General features: G+C 42.7%; 1 protein-coding gene across 2 annotated transcripts in view; it reads left to right on the top strand.

Moving 5' to 3' along the window:
• Positions 1 to 262: 262 nt before the first annotated feature.
• Positions 263 to 13,372, top strand: part of PAK1 (p21 (RAC1) activated kinase 1) — a 134,443-nt gene continuing 121,333 nt past the window's right edge. The window contains exon 1 of one of the 2 annotated variants that reach the window (XM_087433492.1): positions 263 to 673. The gene's annotated coding sequence lies outside the window, so the exon portion shown is untranslated. The remainder of the gene's footprint in view (positions 674 to 13,372) is intronic. The other variant, XM_087433491.1, reaches the window with a different exon arrangement.

Raw genomic sequence — 13,372 nt, 5'->3', positions numbered from 1 at the left:
GGCGTCATGCGCCGATGACGTCATTCAAGGCGCTCCCCATCCCCCTCGCCTGGGTCGGCCTCGCTCACGTGTCGGTCCGGTCCTCCCCGCCCCCTCCCACCTGCGGGAGGCGGGGCTGGCCGGGCTCCGCCGGCGCCGAGGCCTCGCGGGGGAGGGGCGGGGGAGAGGAGGTCGGCCCGGCCCGGCGGCATACAATAGCGCGGGGCGGGCGGGGGAGGCGACCCGGCCCCGGCTGCATCTGGAGCCCAAGGTGCCGGCAGCACAGGAGACGCCCCTCATTGCGTCCCTCGCGCCTCCCTCACCGCTCTGCCGTCCTACTCCACAGACGCTTCCCCTCGGACTCCTGTCCCCTCTTTCACGCGCTCTCAAAACCCTTCAAAGAACCGTCTCCCCACCTCCTCCCCCAGAGGCCGCCCGCGCCCCCTCAAGGCCCCACCCCCCACCGCACCCCCTCAGCCTCGTCGCCCAGCTCCCTCCGGGCCCCCTCTCGGTCGCTGATCCCCCCTGTCCTGAGGGGACTCCCGGCACGAGCGGGGTGGGGGAGGCGTCGAGCGCGCGGCGGCGGCGGGAGGGAGAAAGTGAAGCGGCTCCCCGTGCGCTCCCTTCCCGGCTCGGCCGCCGCCACCGGGTGGAGGAGGAGGAGGAGCCGAGTAGAGCCGAGCGAGCGCGGAAGGTGAGAGCCGGCCTCCCGCCCGGTACCCCCGGCGGCCGGGCTGCCCGGCGGGGCGCGGGCGTGCTCGTGGGCGCGGGCGCGGGGTGAGGGGCCTGGGCCCATTCATTCCGCGCGCCGGGGTCGGGCGGGCGGCCGGGGGCCCCAGGTGAGGCAAGGCGGGGCTGGCCGCTCCTGTCGGACCAACAAAGGCCCCCTGCACCCCCGGCGCGGCCGCCGGGCTCAGGCGCTGGGGACCCCGGGGACCCGGGAGGGGGCGGGGGAGGGGCCGGGAGCCCCGACAGGTCCCGGGCGCGGAGCGACTCCCTCGCAAACTTTGCAGTCGTCCGGCGCTAACCCTGGGCCCCCACGGGGCAGCCGAGCACAGGGGCGTCCGACTCATTCTGCCTGGAAAACGCACCCCTGTCCGGGCCTGGGACTCACCTGGAGGGTTGAGCTCCTTGAAAAACACGACTGGATGGTGCTTGGGTTTGCAGCCCTTCCCCCACCCCGGGTACTCGGCAACTTGTGGAGTTAAAAACACAGGGAAAGGAGAATTATAGCTATTTTATGTTCCTTTTTCCATTTCAAAAGACATTATTATAGCCTTTACTGTCTTGAATATTTTAACAGCAAAAAATGCTGGGAGTGTTTTGGAAGAATACTTGAGAAGTTTTGGGTGTTGGGAGCAAAGTGCTTGTTTGTTAAACCCCTTGGATAACTGTCTTAGGCTTTCCCCTCCAGAACTGTGAAAGGTGAAGGGAAGAGTTAGTACTACGGTTACCAATAAAAATTCAAATGCATTAGTCTAGCCTTTATTTTAAGAATTGTTCCTGAGAAAATTGTTTTAATTTTTCCTCTTGTGTTTTTGGGCTCTCACAACTTTGTCAGGAGAAAACAGTCAACAGTACACGGTACATAGATGCCTCATTGGTCTCACCTTGTGACTTCACCTACTTCCTGTGTGACCTTGGGCAGGTCACTTCCAGCCTTAAAGCTCCAGGGGTTTGCATTTATGCCCTAGAAACAGGCAGGTATCAAGCGCCTACTCAGCCTTCAAGACTCCACTGAAGAACCCTCCCCACCCCATATGAAGTCTTTGCTGGCATCCACCCCCAAACTACTCAGGCAAAACTGACTTCTCATTGAGGCCCTCAGAGGCCTGGTAGGGTTTCTACTACAGCACTTGTAACATTCTTTGTTCCTATTTGGGAAATCCTAAACCAGGTGCATATGAAATCCACTTCACCTCACCTAGAAACTCCACTGCTCCAAAAGGGTTTTGGGAACATAAACCCAGAAACAGTCTCTGAAGCTTGTCTATAACCTTACCTATAGGGGCTCCTAGGTCTGGCTGGTAAATTTGCTTTATTCAGTCATTCATTTACCCAACATTACTGGAGTCTGGAGAGCTACTGTGTTTCAGGTCTCCTGCTAGGACTATGGGGGCTGTTCAGACATTCCCTGTCTTTATAAAGAGCTCAAAGTCTAGTGGGTGAGGTCGGCATGTAAACAATGAAGGCCTGCCCTAATCTCTGGGGGACTCCCGTTGTACAGGGAGTAGGGTGCAATAATTGAGGCTGCTGGACCTGCTTTACAAGTCTTGTCCTGGCCAAAGTGAGTCCTGCAGGGAAGGTGGTGACCTGTCTCTCATTTATAAGACAAAAAGCTTGTTCAGTTCAATTCAATATCGTTTACTAAGCACATTATGAAGCCCTGTGTTAGGCTTGGAGGAAGCAGTGCTTTCTGAAAGGAGGGCACTATGTCTCCAGAGAGATCTTTATAAAACAAAACCAATCACGTTTTTTCTTCCCACCCTTGACTAGTCATTGCCTAAAGATAAGTTTTCAAACTCTTGAACATGAATAAGAAGCTCTCAGAGATCAGACTACGGCCTCCCTTTGCCCCTTTACTTTCTGTAACTCCCCTGCCATCCTCTTTCTCATTTCTACTTTGGCACGTGCTGTTCTTTCTGTTCAGAATGCCGGCCTTCTACCCCCTACCTGTCTGTGGATAAGTGCTTTTTGGACTTCTGGGCAGCAGCACCTTAATCTCTTCTCCTATTACTTCCTTAGAATGAGTCGCTCTTCCATCCTCTCGTTCATGTATATACCACTCTTACAGCTCTCCAGCCCTCTGTTGCAATTATTTGAGTTTATGCCTGTCTTTTCATTAACCTGTGAATTTCTGGAGGGCAGGATCTGTTTAGTTTTAGTGCCTAGCAAAGTTCCTAGCACTGAGTAAGTGTTTGAAATGAATGAATGAATGTATGAATGAAGAAGCAAGTGAAGACCCATGAGACAGAGGTTACCTGATCCTTTGGGTTAGAACAATAGCTCCAAGTGTTGTGCCTGCACCATCAACATCAACATAATCTGGGAATTGATTAGAATTGCAAATTATTTGTCCCATCCCAGACCTACAACTGAAAAACTCTGGGGTTGGTGCCCCAAAACCTCTGCTTTAACAAGCCCTCCAGGTGATTCTGATATCTGCTAAAGTTTGAGAACCACTATGTTAAAAGATCTGCTCTTGATAAGACCAGCTTCTTGCCAGCTCCCTCCCTCCCTTCTTTTTTCTCATAGCACTTACTGCTTGACATTGCATTCTATTCTATTCCATTCCATTCGTTTGTCATCTGTCTTTTGCCGCTAGAATGAAAGCTTCCTGAGAGCAGAGAATTTTGTCTGGTGTGTTCACAACTGTAATCCCAGTGCCTAGAATAGTGACTGCATATAGCAGGCGCTCAGGTATGCGTTGAATGAATAATAGGATCTAGTATCGTTTGTTGCCAGCTGCTACATTGGGGTTTTATTCAAGAATAGTTCTCAGAATGAAGAGGAACCATACTTCAATATACAAATCTCAGTGGATTGTAACATTTTTGGGGATTGATTTTAGACTGAGCTTTTCTTCCCTTTTACGTCTGTCTTTCTCCACCAAAGTTAACTTTTGCCCTTTTACCCAAGACCTGAAAACTGCTGTTAAAATATTCTAGGCCAGGATTGTTTCTTGGGAATTTGCAACTTGGTTTTGCCTGTCTAAATAAGCACCCCAACTTTTGAGCCTTTTAACTTGAAATTAACTTGAAACTGTCTCTTCCAGATCTCCTGTGGTTTTTGTCTTTCTCCAGTGATACTTGAAGCAGTACAAGGGCCTGTTTGACTCCACACACAAATTTCTCTTCCTTATGAAGCTCTTAAAATATTTTGTTTCTTTCACTTTCTTATCAACCTAAGATACCATGTCCAGGTTTTTTCCTTTCCTAGCTTCCCTCTGAAAGATTGGCTTCGTTTGTTCATCGGTTTATTTATAAGCACTTATTGAGTCCTTCTTTACCCTGTGCCAGGCCCCATGCTGAGGGACAGGATGTTCCAGTATACAGAGGATGTGGTTGAAGTCCTTAAGGAGTTAAAGATATTACAGTATGGTGTGAAAAGTGCTGAAATGAAGGGATAAAATAGAGGGATAAAAAAATGATATATACTCATAAAGATAGGAGAAAGCTGTCCTAATTTTTTCCCCTCAATTTAGGAATAGTTTATCAAACAAGCATCATTTTGATAAGCAGACTTTAAAAAATTTTGATTAAGAGGTCTGTAGCTTTGTTGGGGAAAACTAAAACCAAAATCAAGGTAGAATCAGCAGTTGCTAATTTGAGACAATTCTCAATTCCATTGTTGCTGGTTTTAGTGAATTTTCCTTTCCCCCTTTTTTATCTTTCTAAATCATAACAGAAGTAGGGAAAAAACTTTTTTTTGGTATAGTAAAGGGAGAAGTTTAAGGTTATCTAAAGAATATACTGTTTCATAGATGTCATTTTAATTTCTAAGGACTAATGTTGTAATTTGCAGGGGGAGAGGGGGTGTGTGTGTGGATAATGAAACCTGGAGAAAGTCAAGAGACCTTAATTTAGTCTCTATATTACTGCATGACTTTATGGAAGTAATTTTATCTCTACTTTTTGTCTCAACTGTTGTAAAATTGAGATAGTAATAGTTGTTATGACTAGGTTACAGGGTTATGAAGCAACTAAATAAAATATTGAATATAAAGAAAGCTTTGAAAAATATAATTTTTTAGCTAGTTGTTAGGTGGTGGTAAACTTATTAACAGTAGGTTACATTATTGAACACCTGTTATGTACCAGACACTATGGACGTCTTCTCCCGTGTTCAAAATAAGCATGTAAATGATTGCTAGTATCTCTATTTCATGGATAAGAAGTTTGAAGCTCAGACCGACAAAGGGAGCTTGTTCAAGGTTTTGCTGAAAGTAAGTGGCATATCTTAATTCCAGTTCATAACCACCTGATACCAGCAGTTATGTGTTATTTTTATTGCCAAGGTTGCTTTAATTTTTCTGTTTAGAGGATATAGGAATATTTTGCAAGTATATTGCTGTGAGAGTTAAAATTTTTCTTCATTTAGCCTGCTCTCTTTTTTGTGCATACAAAGATTGGTGAAGACAGATTTACATGCATTTCCATTTATCATTCATACAGGGAAAAGAGTAACATCTTCCCCTGGTGTTTTTTGTTCAGTGTTCCCAACAACCCTGTGAGATAGGTATTTCCATTTTATGAGTTAGGAGACAGGATCGTAGAAGTCTTGCTTTGCTCAATGGCACATCATTAGCAAATGACTGAATATTGGTTTAAAACTACATTTTTTGAATCTAAATGTAGTACTTTACTTTCGCCACTACATCATATTGCCTTTTAGACTCTATCAAACTGAACTTTGGGGCACTGAGAAATGTCCTTTTAGTGCTTCCTAATCTCTTTAGCCTCTTCCCTCTATGAAAATCCTGATTGAAGTCCACGGTTTGAACTAGAAAAAAATAATTGTTGATAAAACTCTGTGTCAGATGGTCGTGATATTGCAGACTTAAAAGATAACACTTCTTTACTGAAGCTGAGAGATCAGACTTTATTCAGTATTCTGAGTCACCTGAATATTCATTTCTCTTTGCCATCTTAAATTTATTAACATAATGTAATACATTTTTCTGTTCTTGTGTTGTTAAGCTTTCTCTCTCATGAATAACTTCCTCCACTTTCCCATCCTAGTCTTTGAGATGGGGGAAATCATCTGTGTGCTAGGATCCTCCAGATTATCTCCTCTCCAAGAATAGTGTAGTAATAAGTCTGGAAAGAACCAGAGGTTCGTTGATCCCTCATTAATATGATTTTATTTTGTATTGATTAATTCTCTAAAATTGATGTAAGTCTTAGTTAGAAAACATCCATTATGTCTTGGCACTTATTCATGGAGTCAGGGTGAGGTAATTTGCATGCAGCATTGGGAAATTCCTTCTTGTTTATGGGGCTTTCTTCTTCCGGTTTTCCACTTCTAGTCCTCTCCAGTGTCCCTTTCCTTTTGAGACTAAGTGCCAACTGAGGCTGGCAAGAACATTTTTCTCCTTTATAGAATCTGCCTTTTGAATCTTTTGTGGTGATAAATGATAGTGACAGTACTCTATGTGTGGCTTCCACCCTCATCTGCCTGCCTATGTCTTCAAGACCCGGTTTTCCTTATTCTCTCGCTGATTCCCACAAAGCTGGGATTGATGTCTTCCTCATTTGAACCCTTGACCGCATAGTACTTTGTGTATTGCTGCATCATTATTTATCACCTTCTAGGGAAGGAGATAGAGGTAGAAGGAAGAGTATTAAATTTGAAGTTAGACGAAGACCTAGATGGACACTTGTTTAAATCTCAATTTCTTCATTTGGAAAGTAGAAATACCTAACTCACAGAGTTGTGAAGATTGATAATATATGTGAAAATGAATTGTAAGGTGTTAAGCTTACATCTTAGATGTTAGGTAGAATTGTAATTTTATGACTACAATTATGTATAGCAGTGGTTTTCAGTTTTGGCTATGCATTGAACTACTTGTGAAGATGTAAAAAAAAGATGCAGTTGCCTGGGCTCTATCTCAAGTCTAGTTAATCAAAATCTCTTGGAATTTCTATTTTTGAAGGTTTATAGGTGATTCTGATATGGAGCCAAGGTTGAGAAGTACTGCCTTTTTGCATAAACGTCTTGTGTACCTATTATATGAAAACTAATGTTTTAATTGTCAGTTCATTCATTGCTTAAGACATATTAAGCATCAGGCATTGTCACGGGCTCTGAAGAAACAGATGAATCGTATCTGGTCCCTACCCTTAAGTTTATAGTTGAGAAATAGATATGTCCATAGACAGTTATACTATATTGAGACAAAAATGACACATGGAGATACATGCTGCTGCTACATGAAGACAGAGGAAAGGCATCTACTTCACCTGAAATGGGGGTGGCCTGGCAAGCGTTCTTAATGGAAATGACACCTAAGTTGGGTTCTGAGAGATGAGCAGGGGTTAATGAAGCACAGTGGGGGAGGGATAGGAAGAGAGGCGAGAGGAAGGACCTTCTTGAAAGCAGGATGAGGGCTAGAAGGCTTGAGAGCAAGTTTGGGGAATCCTGAGTAGTTTAGTACACTTAGAGGATAGGGTGCAAAGTAGGGAGTGGTAAGAGCAGAGAAGAAGGCTGGGCCCAGATGATAAAGGGCCTTTTGTATAGTGTACAAAGTACTTTCACTAATATTATCTCACTCTATTCTTTCAACAACTCCCTGGGTTAGCTAGGACAGATATTGTTTTATCTCCATTTTATAGAAGAGAAAACAGAGGTTGATTGAATTCCTTGAGGCTGTACAGCACAGCTGTGATTTGAAGCCAGGTGCTTCTGACTCTTGAGCTCATGCTTCTTCCGTTACACCATAGCTGTCTTATACCTTTACAGTGTGGTGAGGATCAGGTGAGCTCCATAGATAAATGCACAGCAATTTGTAAGCTGTAAAGTGCTTGACTGATGTTGGCTATTAGTTGTGAGTTTGGACTAAGTGACCTATAAAAGTACTTTTAACTCTAAGATTCTGAGGGCATTTCCTAGGATTTTCCTTAATTGCTGAAAAAGATATTTTTTTTTAGGAGTTGGTAACCAGGATCCAGCAGGCTAAAATATTGTCACGATCGTCACTCTTCCAATTTGAGTGTCTTTACTCAAACCCCCTTGTTTGTTTTTAAAATATGTGTATGTTTCTTTTATTATGAAAGTAATACATGATTCTCATAGAAAATTTGGAGACTAGAGAAGAATAAAAGGTAAAAAAAAAAGCCAAAAAACAAAACCCATTAAATCCATCAGAGTTTTATTGTAGAAAGATAACCAATAGTAGCATTTCATCTATTTCCTTCTAATCTTTTTTAAAAATGAGTTTCGAATGGTGATCTCCATGTTTCCCAGCTACTGCCTCCCCACAACCGCATTGTACGTTGGGGATAAATGAGATCAGGAGCAAATCAACATCATCAGCCTCGTTACAGCTGACCTTTTACTGGGGACTTGCACAGTGCCAAGCACTTTACATTTGACTTTTCATTTACTCAAATTAATCCTGTAAGAGAGATGCTGTTTGGTACTCATTTTACAGATGAGGAAATTTAGGAGCAGGGAGATCAAGCTGAGATTTGAAGACATTTTTTATGATTATTACTATGTGACCATGGCAAGTCACTTAACCACCCTGAGCCTCAGTTTTCCTTAGCTGTCATATAGATGTATTAAATTTGATGCCACTTCCCAGCTCAAATATGACTGATTTTTTACCTTCTCTCCTCCTCCTGATCCCTGCCTTTACCTTTTCCCTGTAATACAGGTCATCGTCCATCAGTAACAGTGTTTCACTATGGAAACAATTTTTTTTTTTTTTTTTTTTTTTTGCTGAGGAAGATTCCCCCTGAGCTAACATCTGTGCCAGTCTTCCTCTATTTTGTATATGGTTCTCCACCAAAGCATGGCTGCCAATGAGTGGTGTAGGGCTGCACCAGGGAACCGAATCCAGGCCACTGAAACGGAGCGCACCGAAATTAACCACTAGGCCACGGGGCCGGCTCTGGAAGCAATTCTTAATGGGCTAGAGGAGCAAAATTGAAATTTCCAGGTTGACGGATGGGTGGAGAGGGACCTGGTATAGTTGGAAGGACTTTTAGTCCCCCTTCACCTATTGGAGGATTACTATTTTATAACATTGTCTTCCATTTAAGATTATTTTCCCATCTGGAATTATCTGACCAGCCCAGAGTCTGAGATTTTTATTTGGTATCAGGATAGATTTTGCTTGATTAGTTCAGGAAGTTATCTATATATAATCTGCAGAGTAACTTAAAGCAAAAAGCCAGGTGAGCGAAGGGGGAAAATTCATAATGATAGACTTTTGAAAGTCCAGGTTTCCTAAGCAGCCTAGAGACAATATATGTTTAGGGTTTACTGTTTTCAAAACACTTTCATATACGATCTCATTTAATTTAATTCTATCCTTAAGGCATCATTTTTATCTGTCCATAAGGAGAGAAGTTAAGTGGCTTGTGTAAGTGGCTGTAACATAGCTAGGAGTTTGCAAATTGGCATCTTTAATCCATATCTTGTGTCTCCAAATCTTGTGTTGGCTCCTGATCATTTGGGTGCTCCCTTGACCAGTGGCGCTTCCTTCATTTTCGTTTGACTTTTAAAAAATTCCTGGTTCCTTGGAAAATGGTAAACGCTGTTTACAGCTTGCTGTCTTCCCAAAAATCATGTTGTTTCTGTCCATTGCCACTTGCCAGAGAATTGTCTGAAGTTGATTTTGTAAAGGTCCTGGGCCAGTTGGGAACAGCTGCTGAGTATAATATTCTTGTTTGTGGGCTGGTAGAGCAGGGGCAGAACACACTTGCACATACGTACAAAACCAATACATCTCTACAGTGCTTCTATTTATCTATGCCTTAATTAGCCTGCAAATATTTATTGATTGCTTCCTATGTGCCAAGCATTCTGCTTAGTACTAGGGTTACAATCATAAACAATACAGAAATCGTCCTTGTCCTTTCTCTTATAAAGCTTACATTCCACAGGGGAATACAGAGAAAAGCATTAAATGTACAAATAAATAGTTGCAGATTTTGATAAGTCCTAAACAAAAGAGATAAACAAAGGGTTGATGTAGAGAATTTTGGAGTGATAAGCGGAAGGCCTCATTGAGGAGGTGATGCTTTTAAACTAAGATAAGTAGATATTAGTCATGCAGAGAATGGGATGTAGAGCATGTCAGGCAGAGGGAACATTTTAAATGCACAAAGGCCCTGAAAGTAGGTAAAAGTTTAGAGCTATGCTGCTCAACGTGGTACCTACCAACCAGTGTGACTGTTGAGCATTTCTAATGTGGCTGGTTCAAATACAGATGTAAAAGTGTAAAATACATACCAAATTTTGAAGACTTACTACTGAAAAAAGAATTTAAAATAACTCATTAACTTTTTATATTGATTATATATTGAAATGTTAATATTTTGGATAAATTGGGTTAAAATATATTTTCAAATGAATTTCACCTGCTTTTTTTTTGAGAAAGAGTGGCCCTGAGCTAACATCTGTTGCCAGTCTTCCTCCTTTTTTCCTTTTTTCTGCCAAAACCCCAGTAGATAGTTGTATGTTGTAGTTGTACATCCTTCTAGTTCCTGTATGTGGGCCGCTGCCTCAGCATGGCTTGATGAAAGGTGCATAGGTCCATGCCCAGGATCCAAACCGGCGAACTCCGGGATGCCGAAGCGGAACACGCACACTTGATCACTAAGCTACCTGGCTGGCCCCTCACCTGCTTTTTTTAACTTTAAAAAATACAGCGGCCGGCCCCGTGGCGTAGCGGTTAAGTGCATGCGCTCCGCCCAGCGGCCCGGGTTTGGATCCCAGGCGCGCACCGACGTACCGCTTGTCAGGCCATGCTGTGGCGGCGTCCCACATAAAAGTAGAGGAAGATGGGCACGAAGGTTAGCCCAGGGCCAGTCTTCCTCAGCAAAAAGAGGAGGATTGGCAGGGATGTTAGCTCAGATCTGCTCTTCCCCACAAAAAAAAAAAAAAAAAAATACAGCTACTAGAAAATTTAAGATCACATATGTGGTTCGTGTTAGTGGCTTGCATTATATTTCTATTGGATAGTGCTGGTGTAACTTGACATAGAGGAACTAAAAAAAGGCCATTATGGCTGGTGCATAGGCAGTAAGAGTGAATGGTATGGGATGGAGTTGGATGGTAGGAAGACACCTTTCAAAATGCTACCATGTGTGATATTCCAGTTAATCCTGAGAGACTGAGAAAGGATTATTGAATCTGATTTTATAGACAGAGACAATTAGGGACTGCTGGAGCCTCCCACCCACCAAGTGCCAGAATGAGGAAATGAACCAGCACTTTTAGCATAGTGTCTTGAGGGTAGAATATTCTCTGTCATTGTCAGCTGAAATAAACAAGCAAATAAACATTGATGAACAAATTGATTAATCCAAGTTTTCAAGTGACTTTGAGATTGCCTCTGGGTGTCTGTAATATCTAAGTGGAACTCTTGGTCAAAGATTGAATTTTTCATTAAAGAAATAGTCCCTCTTGTAGGCTGACTTCTCTTGAAACTGTTTCACAGTACACTTCTTTCAACTTTTTTGTATGTTTAAAATTTTTTATAATACAATATTGGGAGAGGAGTATGTACATTGAGCACCCATATACTCATTATTTAGATTCTATGATAGTTTGCTATGTTTGTTTTATTGCATATCTGTTCATCCCTTAATCTATTCATCAGTCTATCTTGTGTTGAAGCATTTCAAAATAAGTTGCAGACATCAGTACACTTCACTCCTAAACATTTTAGAATTCATATCATTTGGTTACATAGAACCATACTCTTACTCACTACACTATGGCATTATTTGATTAATGTCTCTCTGCCCTACTAGATCCTAAGCTCCAGAGAATCATTTCTCCTTAAGGCATGGCACCCTAAAGAGAATGAGTTTTAACGCAGTAACCCTTTCCTTAAAATAAAAAGTATCTTTTTTGCTTATTATTGTATTCACAATTCCTAGTGTATAGTAGGCACTCAATAAATATTTTTTGATTGAATGAATCAAAGTGGAGCCAGCATTCAAACTGAGGTCCATATGGCTTCTTTATTAGGAACATGTGTTTGATTTTCTCAAGTTCAACAAACATGCAAGAATCCTTTCAGTGTCTGGTGTTGGGAGAGGGGAGGAGAGAAGAAACCTCACTGTGCTAACTATTCAGCTGCCCAGTGCAGATATCTCTGGCCTGAGTCAAAATTGAAGGCAAGCCCTTCAACTAAGGATGTGGAAAATTCTTAAGCTGATCATCAGCTACTTTGCCATTCTAGGTCTTTCTTCATTTCATTTGAGTTGAGGAATTACATGTTAGTGGAAAATGGCATTGGATTGAGGCCCTTGTAGGTACATTTGCCTTCCAGAGGCTCCATTCTTTTTGCCTAAAACCATTGTCAGTCAGTATTCTACCAGCGATACAGAGCCAGTAGAATTCTTCTTTCTCGAGGAAACCTCAGTTTTGCTCTTGAGGACTTTCAGCTGATTGGATGGGGCCTACCCAGATTATGAAGGATAATCTCCTTTATTTAAAGTCAACTGAGGGCCGGCCCCGTGGTTTAGCGGTTAGGTGCGCACACTCCGCTGCTGGCGGCCCAGGTTCGGATCCCGGGCATGCACCGACGCACTGCTTCTCCGGCCATGCTGAAGCCGCGTCCCACATACAGCAACTAGAAGGATGTGCAGCTATGACATACAACTATCTACTGGGGCTTTGGGGAAAAAAAATAAAATTATTAAAATCAACTGATTGTAAATGTTCATTATATCTACGAAGTACCTTCACAGCAGCACCTAGATTAGTGTTTAACTGAATAACTGGGTACTATAGCCTACTTAGCCTAGTTGACACACAAAACTTACCATCACAATCATTTAGGTTTTTGGTTTTCTATTATGAATTACACTGTAATTTTATCTGTAACACTACATATAGCTTTCTCTTTTCAAAAATGATTTCTTTAGAATAAATTCCCATAAGTAGCAATACTGGGTCAGGGGATATGAAGACCTCCTGTGCTTCTGACAGGATTTAATATTTGCAAACTGAAAATACCACCACCACCTTTCTTATGATGATTTCTTCAGGAGTTGGTCTGTTCAAATGATTCATTTCCCATTTCCACACACCTGGTTTTCTAGCTCTGGAAATAGCTGCTTTTCTTCAATTCTCCCCTCAGTCTCCACCTGTCACTTTCTCCCCTGCCCTTCTCCTCACCTCCTCCCGCCCTCCCCCACCCCCCCGACTTTGCCTCCTATATCACAGATAAAGTTGAAGCTTCGTATTCCTACTATTAAGTCTAAGAATCTACTTGGATTTGCGTCCATTTTTGCCTTTGCCCCTTCGTTTACAATGAAGGAAGTGATTCTCTTTCAAGCAAAGCCCCGCTCCTTCGCGTGCTTTTAGATTCCTTCCTATGGTCTCATCTTAGAAACCTCACTTCATTGCATCTTGACATTTTACTGAGTTATCATAAGCAGCATTCAAATGTTCTATTTAAAGGAAAACAATTTTCTCCTTCCCCACCAAACAAAAGCACCCCTGAGATCTCATGTCAGCCTCCAGCTAAACCCTGTCTTTACTCTCTTCAAAGCCAGCCTTCTTTAAGTAGCTATTTACAACTTCTGCTTCCAGTTCCCTATCTCCTGTTTGCTTGGCAGGCTACTCCACTCTACTTCTACCGGCACCACCTCGTCACAACTGCTCTTGCTAAGGCCCATAATGACCCCCATGGTGCTAAATCTAC

This window comes from Ceratotherium simum, chromosome 7 (assembly GCF_057802395.1).
Source record: "Ceratotherium simum simum isolate JZ-2026a chromosome 7, ASM5780239v1, whole genome shotgun sequence".
Classification (NCBI taxonomy): Eukaryota; Metazoa; Chordata; class Mammalia; order Perissodactyla; family Rhinocerotidae; genus Ceratotherium; species Ceratotherium simum.
The sequence above is the reverse complement of the archived record's forward strand: the minus strand, read 5'-3'. Positions and strand labels throughout refer to the sequence as shown.